Below are 22906 nucleotides of genomic sequence, written 5' to 3' on the forward strand. Positions count from 1 at the left end.
GGCCCTAACAGCCAAAAAGAAGATGAAGTGCTGAGCACTTTTCCGCAAAAAATTATTTTCCCAAACATTTCTCTGACCGAATCTTCACAAAACAAAAATGATGCTTTTAAAGTCATTAAACCCGAATTTTCGTGCACACGAATCTTCTGAATCAGATGCCTCTCGTTGTGCCGACTGAATCCATGTCCCTTTCAATATTCTGCTGACATGCACACTATTAAATGTGACACTAACTTATACAATCAAAGAATAAGGGAATGGTTGCAGCCCGTCGAGCCCATGCCAACTCTCAACAAGTCTCAGTCCCTTGTCATTTACCCACAGCTGTGCAATTTTTTTCATTCGGATACTTATCCAACTCCGTTTTGATAGATAAGATTGAGTCTGACTCCACCGCCCTTTAGAGCAGTCTATTCCAGATTCTAACCACTTGCTGAGGAATGGCCACTCCTGTTCCTATGTATAAAGGCAGAGAAACACGGGATCAATTCCTGCCACACTCACAACCTTGCTAAATACAGCACCGTCATTCTATTCTCGTGACACAAGCTCCAGAAGTGTCGTCCAGCTGTTGAGGTTAAAGCTCTGGTTATGTTCCCAACAATATTACTGCCACAGCGTTTCCGTAGTGTAGTGGTTATTACGTTCGCCTAACACGCGAAAAGTCCCCGGTTCGAAACCGGGTGGAAACATTATGCAAACGTGTTCAATTAATGATAAGAAAAAATTAAATCATTCATATTAGTGGTTCAATGTTAACAGAGTGCAGTGTCTCACGATGCTGTTCGATTTGCTGATTTCTCTCTGCAGTTCTGTTCACACTCAAATTCTACACAGTGTCTCTCACTCACTCCCGTTTCCAGCCCTGACGCTGGAGAAACCATATCTCATTGCTGCACATTCCGTGCATTCAGGTCAGCTGTGAGAGATTATTAAAGGATCCTGCCACGCCACCACGCTTCACAACAGAAAATTAAAGCCACAAACAAACCCATCGACTAATCGCTCTTCCCCAGCTCCAGAGTGAGTGAGGGCGGGACAAGCCCTAACTTCCGCTCCCACACTCTCCAATCAGCCGCTGCCGGCGGAAAGCGGAGAATGCAGCTTGAAACAGCGGTTTACCGCCCTTCACTGGGCTGCAAAATGCCACCGTTCGAGACAACGCTCCCCGTACACCGAACAGCAGACTCAGAAAATGCTTCATCTCAGCTTCCTCAGTTCGAGCCCCAGCTTGCACGAACACTTCTTCACTGGAAACACCATTAATTATCTGATTGCCACGTTTTGCATCATGAAAGTAATCCTAAGCGATAATTATATAATCATAGAGGTTTACAGCATGGAAGGAGTCATTTAAGCCCATCGTATCTGCACCGGCCAACAAATGCCCAGTTTCAGGAGTGCACCCCTGCATCTTATTGCATTTCATGTGCACATCTCAGAACTTGTTAACTGTGCTGAGGGTTTCTGCCTGCACCACACTTTCAGGCAGTGAGTTTGAGACCCCCACAATCATCTGCATGCAGAATGTTCACTTCAAATCCCCTTTAACCCTTACACTAATTACTTTTAAATTACGAAGCCTGGTTGTTGACCACTCCACTATGTGAAATAGACCCTTTTAATCAACAATATCTAGGCCCCTCCTATTTTTATACACCTCATGCTGTCGCCCATCAGCCTCCTCTGTTCCAAGGAAAACAAACCCATCCTATCCAATCTGTCCTCATAGCAAAGTTGCTCCACTCCCGACAACATCTACGTAAATCTCCTCTGTACCCTCTCCAGCGTATTCACGTCCTTCCTTCAATGCGGTGACTAGAACTGCACGCAGTACTCCAGCTGTGGCTTAACCAGAATTTTATACAGTTCGAGCATAACCCACTTGCTGTTCTGTTCCTTGCTTCTGCCAATAAATGCAACCATTCAATATGACTGCTTAACCAACTTTTCCAACTGGCCAGCTACTTTCAGGGATCTGTGGACATGCAATCCCAGTTACCTTTGTTCCTCTACACTTCTCAATGTCATACCAGTTGATGTGTATTCCCTTTCCTTGTTAGCCCTCCACAAATGCGCGATCTCTCACATCTCTGGATTAAATTCAATTTGCCACTGCTCTACCCCCTTATCAGTTGATTGATATCTTCATGGAGTCTCCAGCTTTCTTCTTCATTATCAACCACACTGCCTATTTTAATAACACCTGAAAACTTCGAAATCATAACACCTATATTCAAGTTTAGATCATTGATAAATACCATAAAAAGCAATGGATATGGCACTGAAAACTGCGGAACCCCACTGGAAACATCCTTCCAGTCACAAAAACACCCATCAAACATTACCCTTTGCTTCCTGCCTCTGAGCCAAACTTGGATCCAATTTGCCACTTCGCCCTGAATGACATGGGCTTTTACTTAGAAAATGCATAATCATTCAATATTATCCTGCCTTCATGGGAAATCATCATTAATTGACTGATGATCTTCATTTGCACAACTAAAGAAATGTTAACTGAAGGAGAGTCCTAAATTGAATAACTTATCTGTACTCTGCACTTTACCTCTGAATCCATAAACCATTTTAGTCTGCTTCAAAATGTTCATTGCTCGTAACATGTACATCGGACGTTGGAAACAGTGAGATAGACTGTAGTGCAAGGGACTGGTTATTGTGAAACAGCAAAGAAAATATACATTCTGGAAGAATACCATCGGAAAGAAGTGTGACACTAACAGCCAAAAAGAAGATGAAGTGCTGAGCCCTTTTCAGCAAAAAATTCATTTCCCAAACATTTCTCTGACCGAATCTTCACAAAACAAAAATGATGCTTTTAAAGTCTTTAAACCCGAATTTTCGTGCACCCGAATCTTCTGAATCAGATGCCTCTCGTTGTGCCGACTGAATCCATGTCCCTTTCAATATTCTGCTGACATGCACACTATTAAATGTGCCACTAACTTATAGAATCAAAGAATAAGGGAATGGTTGCAGCCCGTCGAGTCCATGCCAACTCTCAACAAGTCTCACTCCCCTGTCATTTACCCACAGCTGTGCAATTTTTTTCATTCGGATACTTATCCAACTCCGTTTTGAAAGATAAGATTGAGTCTGACTCCACCGCCCTTTAGAGAAGTGTATTCCAGATTCTAACCACTTGGTGAGGAATGGCCACTCCTGTTCCTATGTATAAAGGCAGAGAAACACGGGATCAATTCCTGCCACACTCACAACCTTGCTAAATATAGCACCGTCATTCTATTCTCGTGACACAAGCTCCAGAAGTGTAGTCCATATGTTGAGGTTAAAGCTCTGGTTATGTTCCCAACAATATTACTGCCACAGCGTTTCCGTAGTGTAGTGGTTATCACGTTTGCCTAACACGCGAAAGGTCCCCGGTTCGAAACCGGGCGGAAACATTATGCAAACGTGTTCAATTCATGATAAGATAAAATTAAATCATTCATATTAGTGGTTCAATGTTAACAGAGTGCAGTGTCTCACGATGCTGTTCCATTTGCTGATTTCTCTCTGCAGTTCTGTTCACACTCAAATTCTACACAGTGTCTCTCACTCCCTCCCGTTTCCAGCCCTGACGCTGGAGAAACCATATCTCAAAGCTGCACATTCCGTGCATTCAGGTCAGCTGTGAGAGATTATTAAAGGATCCTGCCACGCCACCACGCTTCACAACAGAAAATTAAAGCCACAAACAAACCTATCGACTAATCGCTCTTCCTCAGCTCCAGAGTGAGTGAGGGCGGGACAAGCCCTAACTTCCACTCCCACACTCTCCAATCAGCCGCTGCCGGCGGAAAGCGGAGAATGCAGCATCAAACAGCGGTTTACCGCCCTTCACTGGGCTGCAAAATGCCACCGTTCCAGACAACGCTCCCCGTGCTCCGAACAGCAGCCTCATAAGATGCTTCATCTCAGCTTCCTGAGTTCGAGCCCCAGCTTGCACGAACACTTCTTCACTGGAAACAGCATTAATTATCTGATTGCCACGTTTTGCATCATGAAAGTAATCCTAACCGATAATTATATAATCATAGAGGTTTACAGCATGGAAGGAGTCATTTACGCCCATCGTATCTGCACCGGCCAACAAATGCCCAGTTTTAGGTGTGTACCCCTGCACCTTATTGCATTTCATGTGCACATCTAAGAACTGGTTAAATGTGGTGAGGGTTTCTGCCTGCACCACACTTTCAGGCAGTGAGTTTGAGACCCCCACAAACATCTGCATGCAGAATGTTCACTTCAAATCCCCTTTAACCCTTACACTAATTACTTTTAAATTATGCAGCCTGGTTGTTGACCACTCCACTATGTGAAATAGACCCTTTTAATCAACAATATCTAGGCCCGTCCTATTTTTATACACCTCAATGCGGTCGCCCATCAGCCTCCTCTGTTCCAAGGAAAACAAACCCATCCTATCCAATCTGTCCTCATAGCAAAGTTGCTCCACTCCCGGCAACATCTACGTAAATCTCCTCTGTACCCTCTCCAGCGTATTCACGTTCTTCCATAAATGCGGTGACCAGAACTGCATGCAGTACTCCAGCTGTGGCCTAACCAGAATTTTATACAGTTCTAGCATAACCCACTTGCTTTTCTGTTCCTTGCTTCTGCCAATAAATGCAACCATTCCATATGAATTTTTCATCAACTTTTCCAACTGGCCAGCTACCTTCAGGGATCTGTGGACAAGCAATCCCAGTTACCTTTGTTTCTCTACACTTATCAATGTCATACCAGTTGATGTGTATTCCCTTTCCTTGTTAGCCCTCCACAAATGCGCGATCTCTCACATCTCTGGATTAAATTCAATTTGCCACTGCTCTACCCCCTTATCAGTTGATTGATATCTTCCTGGAGTCTCCAGCTTTCTTCTTCATTATCAACCACACTGCCTATTTTAATAACACCTGAAAACTTCGTAATCATAACACTTATATTCAAGTTGAGATCATTGATAAATACCATAAAAAGCAATGGATCTGGCACTGAAAACTGTGGAACCCCACTGGAAACATGCTTCCAGTCACAAAAACACCCATCAAACATTACCCTTTAATCCTGCCTGTGAGCCAAATTTGGATCCAATTTGCCACTTCGCCCTGAATCACATGGGCTTTTACTTAGAAAATGCATAATCATTAAATGTTATCCTGCCTTCATGGGAAAACATCATTAATTGACTGATGATCTTCATTTGCACAACTAAAGAAATGTTAACTGAAGGAGAGTCCTTAATTGAATAACTTATCTGTGCTCTGCACTTTAGCTCTGAATCCATAAACCATTTTGGACACTGTGCTTTAGAAGTCTGCTTCAAAATGTTCATTGCTGGTAACATGTATATGAGACGTTGGAAACAGTGAGATAGACTGTAGTGCAAGGGACTGGTTATTGTGAAACAGCAAAGAAAATATACATTCTGGAAGAATACCATCGAAAAGAAGTGTGGCCCTAACAGCCAAAAAGAAGATGAAGTGCTGAGCCCTTTTCAGCAAAAAATTATTTTTCAAACATTTCTCTGACCGAATCTTCACAAAAGAAAAATGATGCTTTTAAAGTCATTAAACCCGAATTTTCGTGCACCCGAATCTTCTGAATCAGATGCCTCTCGTTGTGCCGACTGAATCCATGTCCCTTTCAATATTCTGCTGACATGCACACTATTAAATGTGCCACTAACTTATAGAATCAAAGAATAAGGGAATGGATGCAGCCCGTCGAGCCCATGCCAACTCTCAACAAGTCTCACTCCCCTGTCATTTACCCACAGCTGTGCAATTTTTTTCATTCGGATACTTATCCAACTCCGTTTTGAAAGATAAGATTGAGTCTGACTCCACCGCCCTTTAGAGAAGTGTATTCCAGATTCTAACCACTTGCTGAGGAATGGCCACTCCTGTTCCTATGTATAAAGGCAGAGAAACACGGGATCAATTCCTGCCACACTCACAACCTTGCTAAATATAGCACCGTTATTCTATTCTCGTGACACAAGCTCCAGAAGTGTAGTCCAGCTGTTGAGGTTAAAGCTCTGGTTATGTTCCCAACAATGTTACTGCCACAGCGTTTCCGTAGTGTAGTGGTTATCACGTTCGCTTAACACGCGAAAGGTCCCCGGTTCGAAACCGGGCGGAAACATTATGCTAACGTGTTCAATTAATGATAAGATAAAATTAAATCATTCACATTCGTGGTTCAATGTTAACAGAGTGCAGTGTCTCACGATGCTGTTCCATTTGCTGATTTCTCTCTGCAGTTCTGTTCACACTCAAATTCTACACAGTGTCCCTCACTCCCTCCCGTTTCCAGCCCTGACGCTGCAGAAACCATATCTCAAAGCTGCACATTCCGTGCATTCAGGTCAGCTGTGAGAGATTATTGAAGCATCCTGCCACGCCACCACGCTTCACAACTAAAATTAAAGCCACAAACAAACCCATCGACTAATCGCTCTTCCCCAGCTCCAGCGTGAGTGATGGCGGGACAAGCCCTAACTTCCGCTCCCACACTCTCCAATCAGCCGCTGCCGGCGGAAAGCGGAGAATGCAGCATCAAACAGCGGTTTATTGCCCTTCACCGGGCTGCAAAATGCCACCGTTCGAGACAACGCTCCCCGTGCTCCCAACAACAGCCTCACAAGATGCTTGATCTCAGCTTCCTGAGTTCGAGCCCCAGCTTGCACGAACACTTCTTCAGTGGAAACAGCATTAATTATCTGATTGCCACGTTTTGCATCATGAAAGTAATCCTAACCGATAATTATATAATCATAGAGGTTTACAGCATGGAAGGAGTCATTTAAGCCCATCGTATCTGCACCGGCCAACAAATGCCCAGTTTTTGGTGTGCACCCCTGCACCTTATTGCATTTCATGTGCACATCTAAGAACTTGTTAAATGTGGTGAGGGTTTCTGCCTGCACCACACTTTCAGGCAGTGAGTTTGAAACCCCCACAAACATCTGCATGCAGAATGTTCACTTCAAATCCCCTTTAACCCTTACACTAATTACTTTTAAATTATGCAGCCTGGTTGTTGACCACTCCACTATGTGAAATAGACCCTTTTAATCAACAATATCTAGGCCTCTCCTATTTTTATACACCTCAATGCGGTCGCCCATCAGCCTCCTCTGTTCCAAGGAAAACAAACCCATCCTATCCAATCTGTCCTTTTAGCAAAGTTGCTCCACTCCCGGCAACATCTACGTAAATCTCCTCTTTCCCCTCTCCAGCGTATTCACGTTCTTCCTTCAATGCGGTGACCAGAACTGCACGCAGTACTCCAGCTGTGGCCTAACCAGAATTTTATACAGTTCTAGCACAACCCACTTGCTGTTCTGTTCCTTGCTTCTGCCAATAAATGCAAACATTCCATATGACTTCTTAATCAACTTTTCCAACTGGTCAGTTACCTTCAGGGATCTGTGGACAAGCAATCCCAGTTACCTTTGTTCCTCTACACTTCTCAATGTCATACCAGTTGATGTGTATTCCCTTTCCTTGTTAGCCCTCCACAAATGCGCGATCTCTCACATCTCTGGTCTAAATTCAATTTGCCACTGCTCTACCCCCTTATCAGTTGATTGATATATTCCTGGAGTCTCCAGCTTTCTTCTTCATTATCAACCACACTGCCTATTTTAATAACACCTGAAAACTTCGTAATCATAACACTTATATTCAAGTTGAGATCATTGATAAATACCATAAAAAGCAATGGATCTGGCACTGAAAACTGTGGAACCCCACTGGAAACATCCTTCCAGTCACAAAAACACCCATCAAACATTACCCTTTGCTTCCTGCCTGTGAGCCAAATTTGGATCCAATTTGCCACTTCGGCCTGAATCACATGGGCTTTTACTTAGAAAATGCATAATCATTAAATGTTATCCTGCCTTCATGGGAAAACATCATTAATTGACTGATGATCTTCATTTGCACAACTAAAGAAATGTTAACTGAAGGAGAGTCCTTAATTGAATAACTTATCTGTGCTCTGCACTTTAGCTCTGAATCCATAAACCATTTTGGACACTGTGCTTTAGAAGTCTGCTTCAAAATGTTCATTGCTGGTAACATGTATATGAGACGTTGGAAACAGTGAGATAGACTGTAGTGCAAGGGACTGGTTATTGTGAAACAGCAAAGAAAATATACATTCTGGAAGAATACCATCGAAAAGAAGTGTGGCCCTAACAGCCAAAAAGAAGATGAAGTGCTGAGCCATTTTCAGCAAAAAATTCTTTTTCAAACATTTCTCTGACCGAATCTTCACAAAAGAAAAATGATGCTTTTAAAGTCATTAAACCCGAATTTTCGTGCACCCGAATCTTCTGAATCAGATGCCTCTCGTTGTGCCGACTGAATCCATGTCCCTTTCAATATTCTGCTGACATGCACACTATTAAATGTGCCACTAACTTATAGAATCAAAGAATAAGGGAATGGATGCAGCCCGTCGAGCCCATGCCAACTCTCAACAAGTCTCACTCCCCTGTCATTTACCCACAGCTGTGCAATTTTTTTCATTCGGATACTTATCCAACTCCGTTTTGAAAGATAAGATTGAGTCTGACTCCACCGCCCTTTAGAGAAGTGTATTCCAGATTCTAACCACTTGCTGAGGAATGGCCACTCCTGTTCCTATGTATAAAGGCAGAGAAACACGGGATCAATTCCTGCCACACTCACAACCTTGCTAAATATAGCACCGTTATTCTATTCTCGTGACACAAGCTCCAGAAGTGTAGTCCAGCTGTTGAGGTTAAAGCTCTGGTTATGTTCCCAACAATGTTACTGCCACAGCGTTTCCGTAGTGTAGTGGTTATCACGTTCGCCTAACACGCGAAAGGTCCCCGGTTCGAAACCGGGCGGAAACATTATGCAAACGTGTTCAATTCATGATAAGATAAAATTAAATCATTCAGATTCGTGGTTCAATGTTAACAGAGTGCAGTGTCTCACGATGCTGTTCCATTTGCTGATTTCTCTCTACAGTTCTGTTCACACTCAAATTCTGCACAGTGTCTCTCACTCCCTCCCGTTTCCAGCCCTGACGCTGGAGAAACCATATCTCAAAGCTGCACATTCCGAGCATTCAGGTCAGCTGTGAGAGATTATTAAAGCATCCTGCCACGCCACCACGCTTCACAACAGAAAATTAAAGCCACAAACAAACCCATCGACTAATCGCTCTTCCCCAGCTCCAGCGTGAGTGAGGGCGGGACAAGCCCGAACTTCCGCTCCCACACTCTCCAATCAGCCGCTGCCGGCGGAAAGCGGCGAATGCAGCATCAAACAGCGGTTTACCGCCCTTCACCGGGCTGCAAAATGCCACCGTTCGAGACAACGCTCCCCGTGCTCCCAACAACAGCCTCACAAGATGCTTGATCTCAGCTTCTTGAGTTCGAGCCCCAGCTTGCACGAACACTTCTTCAGTGGAAACAGCATTAATTATCTGAATTTTGCATCATGAAAGTAATCCTAACCGATAATTATATAATCATAGAGGTTTACAGCATGGAAGGAGTCATTTAAGCCCATCGTATCTGCACCGGCCAACAAATGCCCAGTTTTTGGTGTGCACCCCTGCACCTTATTGCATTTCATGTGCACATCTAAGAACTGGTTAAATGTGGTGAGGGTTTCTGCCTGCACCACACTTTCAGGCAGTGAGTTTGAGACCCCCACAAACATCTGCATGCAGAATGTTCACTTCAAATCCCCTTTAACCCTTACACTAATTACTTTTAAATTATGCAGCCTGGTTGTTGACCACTCCACTATGTGAAATAGACCCTTTTAATCAACAATATCTAGGCCCCTCCTATTTTTATACACCTCAATGCGGTCGCCCATCAGCCTCCTCTGTTCCAAGGAAAACAAACCCATCCTATCCAATCTGTCCTCATAGCAAAGTTGCTCCACTCCCGGCAACATCTACGTAAATCTCCTCTGTACCCTCTCCAGCGTATTCACGTTCTTACATCAATGCGGTGACCAGAACTGCAGGCAGTACTCCAGCTGTGGCCTAACCAGAATTTTATACAGTTCTAGCATAACCCACTTGCTTTTCTGTTCCTTGCTTCTGCCAATAAATGCAACCATTCCATATGAATTTTTCATCAACTTTTCCAACTGGCCAGCTACCTTCAGGGATCTGTGGACAAGCAATCCCAGTTACCTTTGTTTCTCTACACTTATCAATGTCATACCAGTTGATGTGTATTCCCTTTCCTTGTTAGCCCTCCACAAATGCGCGATCTCTCACATCTCTGGATTAAATTCAATTTGCCACTGCTCTACCCCCTTATCAGTTGATGGATATCTTCCTGATGTCTCCAGCTTTCCTCTTCATTATCAAAAACACTGCCTATTTTAATAACACCTGAAAACTTCGTAATCATAATACTTATATTCAAGTTTAGATCATTGATAAATACCATGAAAAGCAATGGATCTGGCACTGAAAACTGTGGAACCACACTGGAAACATCCTTCCAGTCACAAAAACACCCATCAGACATTACCCTTTGCTTCCTGCCTCTGAGCCAAATTTGGATCCAATTTGCCACTTCGCCCTGAATCACATGGGCTTTTACTTAAAAAATGCATAATCATTAAATGTTATACTGCCTTCATGGGAAAACATCATTAATTGACTGATGATCTTCATTTGCACAACTAAAGAAATGTTAACTGAAGGAGAGTCCTTAATTGAATAACTTATCTGTGCTCTGCACTTTACCTCTGAATCCATAAACCATTTTGGACACTGTACTTTAGAAGTCTGCTTCAAAATGTTCATTGCTGGTAACATGTACATGAGACGTTGGAAACAGTGAGATAGACTGCAGTGCAAGGGATTGGTTATTGTGAAACAGCAAAGAAAATATACATTCTGGAAGAATACCATCGAAAAGAAGTGTGGCCCTAACAGCCAAAAAGAATATGAAGTGCTGAGCCCTTTTCAGCAAAAAATTATTTTTCAAACATTTCTCTGACCGAATCTTCACAAAAGAAAAATGATGCTTTTAAAGTCATTAAACCCGAATTTTCATGCACCGGAATCTTCTGAATCAGATGCCTCTCGTTGTGCCGACTGAATCCATGTCCCTTTCAATATTCTGCTGACGTGCACACTATTAAATGTGCCACTAACTTATAGAATCAAAGAATAAGGGAATGGATGCAGCCCGTCGAGCCCATGCCAACTCTCAACAAATCTCACGCCCCTGTCATTTACACACAGCTGTGCAATTTTTTTCATTCGGATACTTATCCAACTCCGTTTTGAAAGATAAGATTGAGTCTGACTCCACCGCCCTTTAGAGCAATGTATTCCAGATTCTAACCACTTGCTGAGGAATGGCCACTCCTGTTCCTATGTATAAAGGCAGAGAAACACGGGATCAATTCCTGCCACACTCACAACCTTGCTTAATGCAGCACCGTTATTCGATTCTCGTGACACAAGCTCCAGAAGTGTAGTCCAGCTGTTGAGGTTAAAGCTCTGGTTATGTTCCCAACAATGTTACTGCAACAGCGCTTCCGTAGTGTAGTGGTTATCACGTTCGCCTAACACGTGAAAGGTCCCCGGTTCGAAACCGGGCGGAAACATTATGCAAACGTGTTCAATTAATGATTAGATAAAATTAAATCATTCATATTAGTGGTTCAATATTAACAGAGTGCAGTGTCTCACGATGCTGTTCCATTTGCTGATTTCTCTCCACAGTTCTGTTCACACTCAAATTTACACAGTGTCTCTCACTCCCTCCCGTTTCCAGCCCTGACGCTGGAGAAACCATATCTCAAAGCTGCACATTCCGTGCATTCAGGTCAGCTGTGAGAGATTATTAAAGGATGCTGCCACGCCACCACGCTTCACAACAGAAAATTGAAGCCACAAACAAACCCATCGACTAATCGCTCTTCCCCAGCTCCAGAGTGAGTGAGGGCGGGACAAGCCCTATCGTCCGCTCCCACACTCTCCAATCAGCCGCTGCCGGCGGAAAGCGGAGAATGCAGCATCAAACAGCGGTTTACCACCCTTCACTGGGCTGCAAAATGCCACCGTTCGAGACAACGCTCCCCGTGCTCCGAACAGCAGCCTCATAAGATGCTTCATCTCAGCTTCCTGAGTTCGAGCCCCAGCTTGCACGAACACTTCTTCACTGGAAACAGCATTAATTATCTGATTGCCACGTTTGGCATCATGAAAGTAATCCTAACCGATAATTATATAATCATAGAGGTTTACAGCATGGAAGGAGTCATTTAAGCCCATCGTATCTGCACCGGCCAACAAATGCCCAGTTTTAGGTGTGTACCCCTGCACCTTATTGCATTTCATGTGCACATCTAAGAACTTGTTAAATGTGGTGAGGGTTTCTGCCTGCTTCAAAATGTTCATTGCTGGTAACATGTACATGGGAAGTTGGAAACAGTGAGATAGACTGTAGTGCAAGGGACTGATTATTGTGAAACAGCAAAGAAAATATACATTCTGGAAGAATACCATCGAAAAGAAGTGTGACCCTAACAGCCAAAAAGAAGATGAAGTGCTGGGTCCTTTTCAGCAAAAAATTATTTTCCCAAACATTTCTCTGACCGAATCTTCACAAAACAAAAATGATGCTTTTAAAGTCATTAAATCCGAATTTTCGTGCACCCGAATCTTCTGAATCAGATGCCTCTCGTTGTGCCTACTGAATCCATGTCCCTTTCAATATTCTGCTGAAATGCACACTATTAAATGTGCCACTAACGTATACAATCAAAGAATAAGGGAATGGTTGCAGCCCGTCGAGCCCATGCCAACTCTCAACAAGTCTCACTCCCCTGTCATTTACCCACAGCTGTGCAATTTTTTGCATTCGGATACTTATCCAACTCCGTTTTAAAAGATAAGTTTGAGTCTGACTCCACCGCCCTTTAGAGCAGTGTATTCCAGATTGTAACCACTTGCTGAGGAATGGCCACTCCTGTTCCTATGTATAAAGGCAGAGAAACACGTGATCAATTCCTGCCACACTCACAACCTTGCTAAATATCGCACCGTTATTCTATTCTCGTGACACAAGCTCCAGAAGTGTAGTCCAGCTGTTGAGGTTAAAGCTCTGGTTATGTTCCCAACAATGTTAGTGCCGCAGCGTTTCCGTAGTGTAGTGGTTATCATGTTCGCCTCATACGCGAAAGGTCCCCGGTTCGAAACCGGGTGGAAACATTATGCAAAAGTGTTCAATTAATGATTAGATAAAATTAAATCATTCATATTAGTGGTTCAATATTAACAGAGTGCAGTGTCTCACGATGCTGTTCCATTTGATGATTTCTCTCTACAGTTCTGTTCACACTCAAATTCTACACAGTGTCTCTCACTCCCTCCCGTTTCCAGCCCTGACGCTGGAGAAACCATATCTCAAAGCTGCACATTCCGTGCATTCAGGTCAGCTGTGAGAGATTATTAAAGGATCCTGCCACGCCACCACGCTTCACACCAGAAAATTAAAGCCACAAACAAACCCATCGACTAATCGCTCTTCCCCAGCTCCAGAGTGAGTGAGGGCGGGACAAGCCCTAACTTCCGCTCCCACACTCTCCAATCAGCCGCTGCCGGCGGAAAGCGGAGAATGCAGCATCAAACAGCGGTTTACCGCCCTTCACTGGGCTGCAAAATGCCACCGTTCGAGACAACGCTACCCGGACACCGAACAGCAGACTCATAAGATGCTTCATCTCAGCTACCTGAGTTCGAGCCCCAGCTTGCACGAACACTTCTTCACTGGAAACACCATTAATTATCTGATTGCCACGATTTGCATCATGAAAGTAATCCTAACCGATAATTATATAATCATAGAGGTTTACAGCATGGAAGGAGTCATTTAAGCCCATCGTATCTGCACCGGCCAACAAATGCCCTGCACCTTATTGCATTTCATGTGCACATCTAAGAACTTGTTAAATGTGGTGAGGGTTTCTGTCTGCTTCAAAATGTTCATTGCTGGTAACATGTACATGGGACTTTGGAAACAGTGAGATACACTGTAGTGCAAGGGACTGTTTATTGTGAAACAGCAAAGAAAATATACATTCTGGAAGAATACCATCGAAAAGAAGTGTGACCCTAACAGCCAAAAAGAAGATGAAGTGCTGAGTCCTTTTCAACAAAAAATTCTTTTCCCAAACATTTCTCTGACCGAATCTTCACAAAACAAAAATGATGCTTTTAAAGTCATTAAACCGGAATTTTCGTGCACCCGTATCTTCTGAATCAGATGCCTCTCGTTGTGCCGACTGAATCCATGTCCCTTTTAATATTCTGCTGACATGCACACTATTAAATGTGCCACTAACTTACACAATCAAAGAATAAGGGAATGGTTGCAGTCCGTCGAGCCCATGCCAAATCTCAACAAGTCTCACTCCTCTGTCATTTACGCACAGCTGTGCTATTTTTTGCATTCGGATACTTATCCAACTCCGTTTTAAAAGATAAGATTGAGTCTGACTCCACCGCCCTTTAGAGCAGTGTATTCCAGATTCTAACCACTTGCTGAGGAATGGCCACTCCTGTTCCTATGTATAAAGGCAGAGAAACACGGGATCAATTCCTGCCACACTCACAACCTTGCTAATTTTCGCACCGTCATTCTATTCTCGTGACACAAGCTCCAGAAGTGCAGTCCAGCTGTTGAGGTTAAAGCTCTGGTTATGTTCCCAACGATGTTAATGCAGCAGAGTTTCAGTAGTGTAGTGGTTATCACGTTCGCCTCACACGCGAAAGTTCCCCGGTTCGAAACCGGGTGGAAACATTATGCAAACGTGTTCAATTAATGATTAGATAAAATTAAATCATTCATATTAGTGGTTCAATATTAACAGAGTGCAGTGTCTCACGATGCTGTTCCATTTGATGATTTCTCTCTACAGTTCTGTTCACACTCAAATTCTACACAGTGTCTCTCACTCCCTCCCGTTTCCAGCCCTGACGCTGGAGAAACCATATCTCAAAGATGCACATTCCGTGCATTCAGGTCAGCTGTGAGAGATTATTAAAGGATCCTGCCACGCCACCACGCTTCACAACAGAAAATTAAAGCCACAAACAAACCCATCGACTAATCGCTCTTCACCAGCTCCAGAGTGAGTGAGGGCGGGACAAGCCCTAACTTCCACTCCCACACTCTCCAATGAGCCGCTGCCGGCGGAAAACGGAGAATGCAGCATCAAACAGCGGTTTACCGCTCTTCTCTGGGCTGCAAAATGCCACCGTTCGAGACAACGCTGCCCGTACACCGAACAGCAGCCTCGTAAGATGCTTCATCTCAGATTCCTGAGTTCGAGACCCAGCTTGCACGAGCACTTCTTCACTGGAAACACCATTAGTTATCTGATTGCCACGTTTTGCATCATGAAAATAATCCTAACCGATAATTTTCTAATCATACAGGTTTACAGCATGGAAGGAGTCATTTAAGCCCATCGTATCTGCAGCGGCCAACAAATGCCCAATTTTAGATGTGCACTCCTGCACCTTATTGCATTTCATGTGCACATCGAAGAACTTGTTAAATGTGGTGAGGGTTTCTGCCTGCACCACACTTTCAGGCAGTGAGTTTGAGACCCCCACAAACATCTGCATGCAGAATGTTCACTTCAAATCCCCTTTAACCCTAACACTGATTACTTTTAAATTATGCAGCCTGGTTGTTGACCACTCCACTATGTGAAATAGACCCTTTTAATCAACAATCTCTAGGCCCCTCCTATTTTTATACACCTCAATGCTGTCGCCCATCAGCCTCCTCTGTTCCAAGGAAAACAAACCCATCCTATCCAATCTGTCCTCATAGCATAGTTGCTCCACTCCCGGCAACATCTACGTAAATCTCCTCTGTACCCTCTCCAGCGTATTCACGTTCTTCCATCAATGCGGTGAACAGAACTGCACGCAGTACTCCAGCTGTGGCCTAACCAGAATTTTATACAGTTCTAGCATAACCCACTTGCTGTTCTGTTCCTTGCTTCTGCCAATAAATGCAACCATTCCATATGACTTCTTAACCAACTTTTCCAACTCGCCAGCTACCTTCAGGGATCTGTGGACAAGCAATCCCAGTTGCCTTTGTTCCTCTACACTTCTAATTGTCATACCAGTTGATGTGTATTCCCTTTCCTTGTTAGCCCTCCACAAATGAGCGATCTCTCACATTTCTGGATTAAATTCCATTTGCCACTGCTCTACCCCCTTATCAGTTGATTGATATCTTCCTGGAGTCTCCAGCTTTCTTCTTCATTATCAACCACACTGCCTATTTTAATAACACCTGAAAACTTCGTAATCATAACACCGATATTCAAGTTTAGATCATTGATAAATACCATAAAAAGCAATGGATCTGGCACTGAAAAATGTGGAACCCCACTAGAAACATCCTTCCAGTCACAAAAACACCCATCAAACATTACCGTTTGCTTCCTGCCTCTGAGCCAAATTTGGATCCAATTTGCCATTGCGCCCTGAATCACATGGGCTTTTACTTAGAAAATGCATAATCATTAAATGTTATCCTGCCTTCATGGGAAAACATCATTAATTGACTGATGATCTTCATTTGCACAACTAAAGAAATGTTAACTGAAGGAGAGTCCTTAATTGAATAACTTATCTGTGCTCTGCACTTTACCTCTGAATCCATAAACCATTTTGGACACTGTGCTTTAGAAGTCTGCTTCAAAATGTTCCTTGCTGGTAACATGTACATGGGACGTTGGAAACAGTGAGATAGACTGTAGTGCAAGGGACTGGTTATTGTGAAACAGCAAAGAAAATATACATTCTGGAAGAATACCATCGAAAAGAAGTGTGGCCCTTACAGCCAAAAAGAAGATGAAGTGCTGAGCCCTTTTCAGCAAAAAAATCTTTGCCCAAACATTTCTCTGACCGAATCTTCACAAAACAAAAATGATGCTTTTAAAGTCATTAAACCCGAATTGACGTGCACCCGAATTTTCTGAATCAGATGCCTCTCGTTGTGCCGACTGAATCCATGTCCCTTTCAATATTCTGCTGACATGCACACTATTAAATATGCCACTAACTTATAGAATCAAAGAATAAGGGAATGTTTGCAGCCCGTCGAGCCCATGCCAACTCTCAACAAGTCTCACTCCCCTGTCATTTACCCACAGCTGTGCAATTTTTTTCATTCGGATACTTATCCAACTCCGTTTTGAAAGATAAGATTGAGTCTGACTCCACCGCCCTTTAGAGCAGTGTATTCCAGATTCTAACCACTTGCTGAGGAATGGCCACTGCTGTTCCGATGTATAAAAACAGAGAAACACAGGATCAATTCCTGCCACACTCACAACCTTGCGAAATATAGCACCGTCATTCTATTCTCGTGACACAAGCTGCAGAAGTGTAGTCCAGTTGTTGAGGTTGAAGCTCTGGTTATGTTCCCAACAATCTTACTGCCACAGCGTTTCCGTAGTGTAGTGGTTATCACGCTCGCCTCACTCGCGAAAGGTACCCGGTTCGAAACCGGGTGGAAACATTATGCAAACGTGTTCAATTAATGATTAGATAAAATTAAATCATTCATATTAGTGGTTCAATATTAACAGAGTGCAGTGTCTCACGATGCTGTTCCATTTGATGATTTCTCTCTGCAGTTCTGTTCAGACTCAAATTCTACACAGTGTCTCTCACTCCCTCCCGTTTCCAGCCCTGACGCTGGAGAAACCATATCTCAAAGCTGCACATTCCGTGCATTCAGGTCAGCTGTGAGAGATTATTAAAGGATCCTGCCACGCCACCACGCTTCACAACAGAAAATTGAAGCCACAAACAAACCCATCGACGAATCGCTCTTCCCCAGCTCCAGAGTGAGTGAGGGCGGGACAAGCCCTAACTTCCAATCCCATACTCTCCAATCAGCCGCTGCCGGCGGAAAGCGGAGAATGCAGCATCAAACAGCGGCTTTCCGCCCTTCACTGGGCTGCAAAATGCCACCGTTCGAGACAACGCTCCCCGTACACCAAACAGCAGCCTCATAAGATGCTTCATTTCAGCTTCCTGATTTCGAGCCCCAGCTTGCACGAACATTTCTTCACTGGAAACACCATTAATTATCTGATTGCCACGTTTTGCATCATGAAAGTAATCCTAACCGATAATTATATAATCATCGAGGTTTACAGCATGGAAGCAGTCATTTAAGCCCATCGTATCTGCACCGGCCAACAAATGCTCAGTTTTAGGTGTGTACCTCTGTACCTTATTGCATTTCATGTGCACATCTAAGAACTTGTTAAATGTGGTGAGGGTTTCTGCCTGCACCACACTTTCAGGCAGTGAGTTTGAGACCCCCACAAACATCTGCATGCAGAATGTTCACTTCAAATCCCCTTTAACCCTAACACTAATTACTTTTAAATTATGCAGCCTGGTTGTTGACCACTCCACTATGTGAAATAGACACTTTTATTGAACAATATCTAGGCCCCTTCTATTTTTATACACCTCAATGCTGTCGCCCATCAGCCTCCTCTGTTCCAAGGAAAACAAACCTATCCTATCCAATCTGTCCTCATAGCAAAGTTGCTCCACTCCCGGCAACATGTACGTAAATCTCCTCTGTACCCTCTCCAGCGTATTCACGTCCTTTCTTCAATGCGGTGACTAGAGCTGCACGCAGTACTCCAGCTGTGGCCTAACCAGAATTTTATACAGTTCTAGCATAACCCACTTGCTGTTCTGTTCCTTGCTTCTGCCAATAAATGCAACCATTCCATATGACTTCTTAACCAACTTTTCCAACTGGCCAGCTACCTTCAGGGATCTGTGGACAAGCAATCCCAGTTACCTTTGTTCCTCTACACTTCTCAATGTCATACCAGTTGATGTGTATTCCCTTTCCTTGTTAGCCCTCCACAAATGCGCGATCTCTCACATCTCTGGATTAAATTCCATTTGCCACTGCTCTACCTCCTTATCAGTTGATTGATATCTTCCTGGAGTCTCCAGCTTTCTCCTTCATTATCAACCACACTGCCTATTTTAATAACACCTGAAAACTTCGTAATCATAACACCTATATTCAAGTTTAGATCATTGATAAATACCATAAAAAGCAATGGATCTGGCACTGAAAACTGCGGAACCCCACTGGAAACATCCTTCCAGTCACAAAAACACCCATCAAACATGACCCTTTGCTTCCTGCCGCTGAGCCAAATTTGGATCTAATATGCCACTTCGCCCTGAATCACATGGGCTTTTACTTAGAAAATGCATAATCATTAAATGTTATCCTGCCTTCATGGGAAAACATCATTAATTGACTGATGATCTTCATTTGCACAACTAAAGAAATGTTAACTGAAGGAGAGTCCTTAATTGAATAACTTATCTGTGCTCTGCACTTTACCTCTGAAGCCATGAACCATTTTGGACACTGTGCTTTAGAAGTCTGCTTCAAAATGTTCATTGCTGGTAACATGTACATGAGACGTTGGAAACAGTGAGATAGACTGTAGTGCAAGGGACTAGTTATTGTGAAACAGCAAAGAAAATATACATTCTGGAAGAATACCATCGAAAAGAAGTGTGGCCCTAACAGCCAAAAAGAAGATGAAGTGCTGAGCCCTTTTCAGCAAAAAATTATTTTCCCAAACATTTCTCTGACCGAATCTTCACAAAACAAAAATGATGCTTTTAAAGTCATTAAACCCGAATTGTCGTGCACCCGAATCTTCTGGATCAGATGCCTCTCGTTGTGCCGACTGAATCCATGTGCCTTTCAATATTCTGCTGACATGCACACTATTAAATGTGCCACTAACTTCTAGAATCAAAGAATAAGGGAATGGTTGCAGCCCGTCGAGCCCATGCCAACTCTCAACAAGTCTCACTCCCCTGTCATTTATCCACAGCTGTGCAATTTTTTTCATTAGGAAACTTATCCAACTCCGTTTTGAAAGATAAGATTGAGTCTGACTCCACCGCCCTTTAGAGCAGTGTATTCCAGATTCTAACCACTTGCTGAGGAATGGCCACTCCTGTTCCTATGTATAAAGGCAGAGAAACACGGGATCAATTCCTGCCTCACTCACAACATTGCGAAATATAGCACCGTCATTCTATTCTCGTGACACAAGCTCCAGAAGTGTCGTCCAGCTGTTGAGGTTAAAGATCTGGTTATGTTCCCAACAACGTTACTGGCACAGCGTTTCCGTAGTGTAGTGGTTATCACGTTCGCCTCACACGCGAAAAGTCCCCGTTTCGAAACTGGGCGGAAACATTATGCAAACGTGTTCAATTAATGATTAGATAAAATTAAATCATTCATATTATTGGTTCAATATTAACAGAGTGCAGTGTCTCACGATGCTGGTCCATTTTCTGATTTCTCTCTGCAGTTCTTTTCACACTCAAATTCTACACAGTGTCTCTCACTCCCTCCCGTTTCCAGCCCTGACGCTGGAGAAACAATATCTCAAAGCTGCACATTCCGTGCATTCAGGTCAGCTGTGAGAGATTATTAAAGGATCCTGCCACGCCACCACGCTTCACAACAGAAAATTAAAGCCACAACAAACCCATCGAATAATCGCTCTTCCCCAGCTCCAGAGTGAGTGAGGGCGGGACAAGCCCTAACTTCCGCTCCCACACTCTCCAATCAGCCGCTGCCGGCGGAAAGCGGAGAATGCAGCATCAAACAGCGGTTTACCGCCCTTCACTGGGCTGCAAAATGCCTCCGTTCGAGACAACGCTCCCCGTACACCGAACAGCAGCCTCATAAGATGCTTCATCTCAGCTTCCTGAGTTCGAACCCCAGCTTGCACGAACACTTCTTCACTGGAAACACCATTAATTATCTGATTGCCACGTTTTGCATCATGAAAGTAATCGTAACCGATAATTATATTATCATAGAGGTTTACAGCATGGAAGGAGTCACTTCAGCCCATCGTATCTGCACCGGCCTACAATTGCCCAGTTTTAGGTGTGCACCCCTGCACCTTATTGCATTTGATGTGCACATCTAAGAACTTGTTAAATGTAGTGAGGGTTTCTGCCTGCACCACACTTTCAGGCCGTGAGTTTGAGACCCCCACAAACATCTGCATGCAGAATGTTCACTTCAAATCCCATTTAACCCTTACACTGATTACGTTTAAATTATGCAGCCTGGTTGTTGACCACTCCACTCTGTGAAATAGACCCTTTTAATCAACAATATCTAGGCCCCTCCTATTTTTATACACCTCAATGCTGTCGCCCATCAGCCTCCTCTGTTCCAAGGAAAACAAACCCATCCTATCCAATCTGTCCTCATAGCAAAGTTGCTCCACTCCCGGCAACATCTACGTAAATCTCCTCTGTACCCTCTCCAGCGTATTCAGGTTCTTCCTTCATGCGGTGACCAGAACTGCACGCAGTACTCCAGCTGTGGCCTAGCCAGAATTTTATACAGTTCTAGCATAACCCACTTGCTGTTCTGTTCCTTGCTTCTGCCAATAAATGCAACCATTCCATATGACTTCTTAATCAACTTTTCCAACTGGTCAGCTACCTTCAGGGATCTGTGGACAAGCAATCCCAGTTACCTTTGTTCCTCTACACTTCTCAATGTCATACCAGTTGATGTGTATTCCCTTTCCTTGTTAGCCCTCCACAAATGCGCGATCTCTCACATCTCTGGTTTAAATTCAATTTGCCACTGCTCTACCCCCTTATCAGTTGATTGATATCTTCCTGGAGTCTCCAGCTTTCTTCTTCATTATCAACCACACTGCCTATTTTAATAACACCTGAAAACTTCGTAATCATAACACCTATATTCAAGTTTAGATCATTGATAAATACCATAAAAAGCAATGGATCTGGCACTGAAAACTGTGGAACCAGACTGGAAACATCCTTCCAGTCACAAAAACACCCATCAAACATTACCCTTTGCTTCCTGCCTCTGAGCCAAATTTGGATCCAATTTGCCACTTCGCCCTGAATCACATGGGCTTTTACTTAGAAAATGCATAATCATTAAATGTTATCCTGCCTTCATGGGAAAACATCATTAATTGACTGATGATCTTCATTTGCACAACTAAAGAAATGTTAACTGAAGGAGAATCCTTAATTTAATACCTTATCTGTGCTCTGCACTTTACCTCTGAATCCATAAACCATTTTGGACACTGTGCTTTAGAAGTCTGCTTCAAAATGTTCATTGCTGGTAACATGTACATGAGACGTTGGAAACAGTGAGATAGACTGCAGTGCAAGGGACTGGATATTGTGAAACAGCAAAGAAAATATACATTCTGGAAGAATACCATCGAAAAGAAGTGTGGCCCTAACAGCCAAAAAGAAGATGAAGTGCTGAGCCCTTTTCAGCAAAAAATTCTTTTTCAAACATTTCTCTGACCGAATCTTCACAAAAGAAAAATGATGCTTTTAAAGTCATTAAACCCGAATTATCATGCACCGGAATCTTCTGAATCAGATGCCTCTCGTTGTGCCGACTGAATCCATGTCTCTTTCAATATTCTGCTGACATGCACACTATTAAATGTGCCACTAACTTATAGAATCAAAGAATAAGGGAATGGATGCAGCCCGTCGAGCCCATGCCAACTCTCAACAAGTCTCACTCCCCTGTCATTTACCCACAGCTGTGCAATTTTTTTCATTCGGATACTTATCCAACTCCGTTTTGAAAGATAAGATTGAGTCTGACTCCACCGCCCTTTAGAGAAGTGTATTCCAGATTCTAACCACTTGCTGAGGAATGGCCACTCCTGTTCCTATGTATAAAGGCAGAGAAACACGGGATCAATTCCTGCCACACTCA

At 43.4% G+C, this 22906-nt stretch overlaps 9 non-coding genes across 9 annotated transcripts; all 9 read left to right on the top strand.

Annotated features, from left to right (window-relative positions):
- Nucleotides 1–619: 619 nt before the first annotated feature.
- Nucleotides 620–692, top strand: trnav-aac (transfer RNA valine (anticodon AAC)). Its single transcript has one exon. It is a non-coding gene; the product is annotated as a tRNA-Val (tRNA).
- Nucleotides 693–3349: 2657 nt separating this feature from the next.
- trnav-aac (transfer RNA valine (anticodon AAC)) lies at nt 3350–3422 on the top strand. Its single transcript has one exon. It is a non-coding gene; the product is annotated as a tRNA-Val (tRNA).
- Nucleotides 3423–6095: 2673 nt separating this feature from the next.
- trnav-aac (transfer RNA valine (anticodon AAC)) lies at nt 6096–6168 on the top strand. The gene has a single exon. It is a non-coding gene; the product is annotated as a tRNA-Val (tRNA).
- A 2673-nt stretch (nt 6169–8841) lies between these two features.
- Nucleotides 8842–8914, top strand: trnav-aac (transfer RNA valine (anticodon AAC)). The gene has a single exon. It is a non-coding gene; the product is annotated as a tRNA-Val (tRNA).
- A 2667-nt stretch (nt 8915–11581) lies between these two features.
- Nucleotides 11582–11654, top strand: trnav-aac (transfer RNA valine (anticodon AAC)). The gene has a single exon. It is a non-coding gene; the product is annotated as a tRNA-Val (tRNA).
- Nucleotides 11655–13190: 1536 nt separating this feature from the next.
- trnam-cau (transfer RNA methionine (anticodon CAU)) lies at nt 13191–13263 on the top strand. The gene has a single exon. It is a non-coding gene; the product is annotated as a tRNA-Met (tRNA).
- Nucleotides 13264–14781: 1518 nt separating this feature from the next.
- trnav-cac (transfer RNA valine (anticodon CAC)) lies at nt 14782–14854 on the top strand. Its single transcript has one exon. It is a non-coding gene; the product is annotated as a tRNA-Val (tRNA).
- A 2675-nt stretch (nt 14855–17529) lies between these two features.
- trnav-cac (transfer RNA valine (anticodon CAC)) lies at nt 17530–17602 on the top strand. The gene has a single exon. It is a non-coding gene; the product is annotated as a tRNA-Val (tRNA).
- Nucleotides 17603–20277: 2675 nt separating this feature from the next.
- Nucleotides 20278–20350, top strand: trnav-cac (transfer RNA valine (anticodon CAC)). The gene has a single exon. It is a non-coding gene; the product is annotated as a tRNA-Val (tRNA).
- The last annotated feature ends 2556 nt before the right edge of the window (nt 20351–22906 follow it).

This window comes from Pristiophorus japonicus, chromosome 3, assembly GCF_044704955.1.
Source record: "Pristiophorus japonicus isolate sPriJap1 chromosome 3, sPriJap1.hap1, whole genome shotgun sequence".
NCBI lineage: Eukaryota > Metazoa > Chordata > Chondrichthyes > Pristiophoridae > Pristiophorus > Pristiophorus japonicus.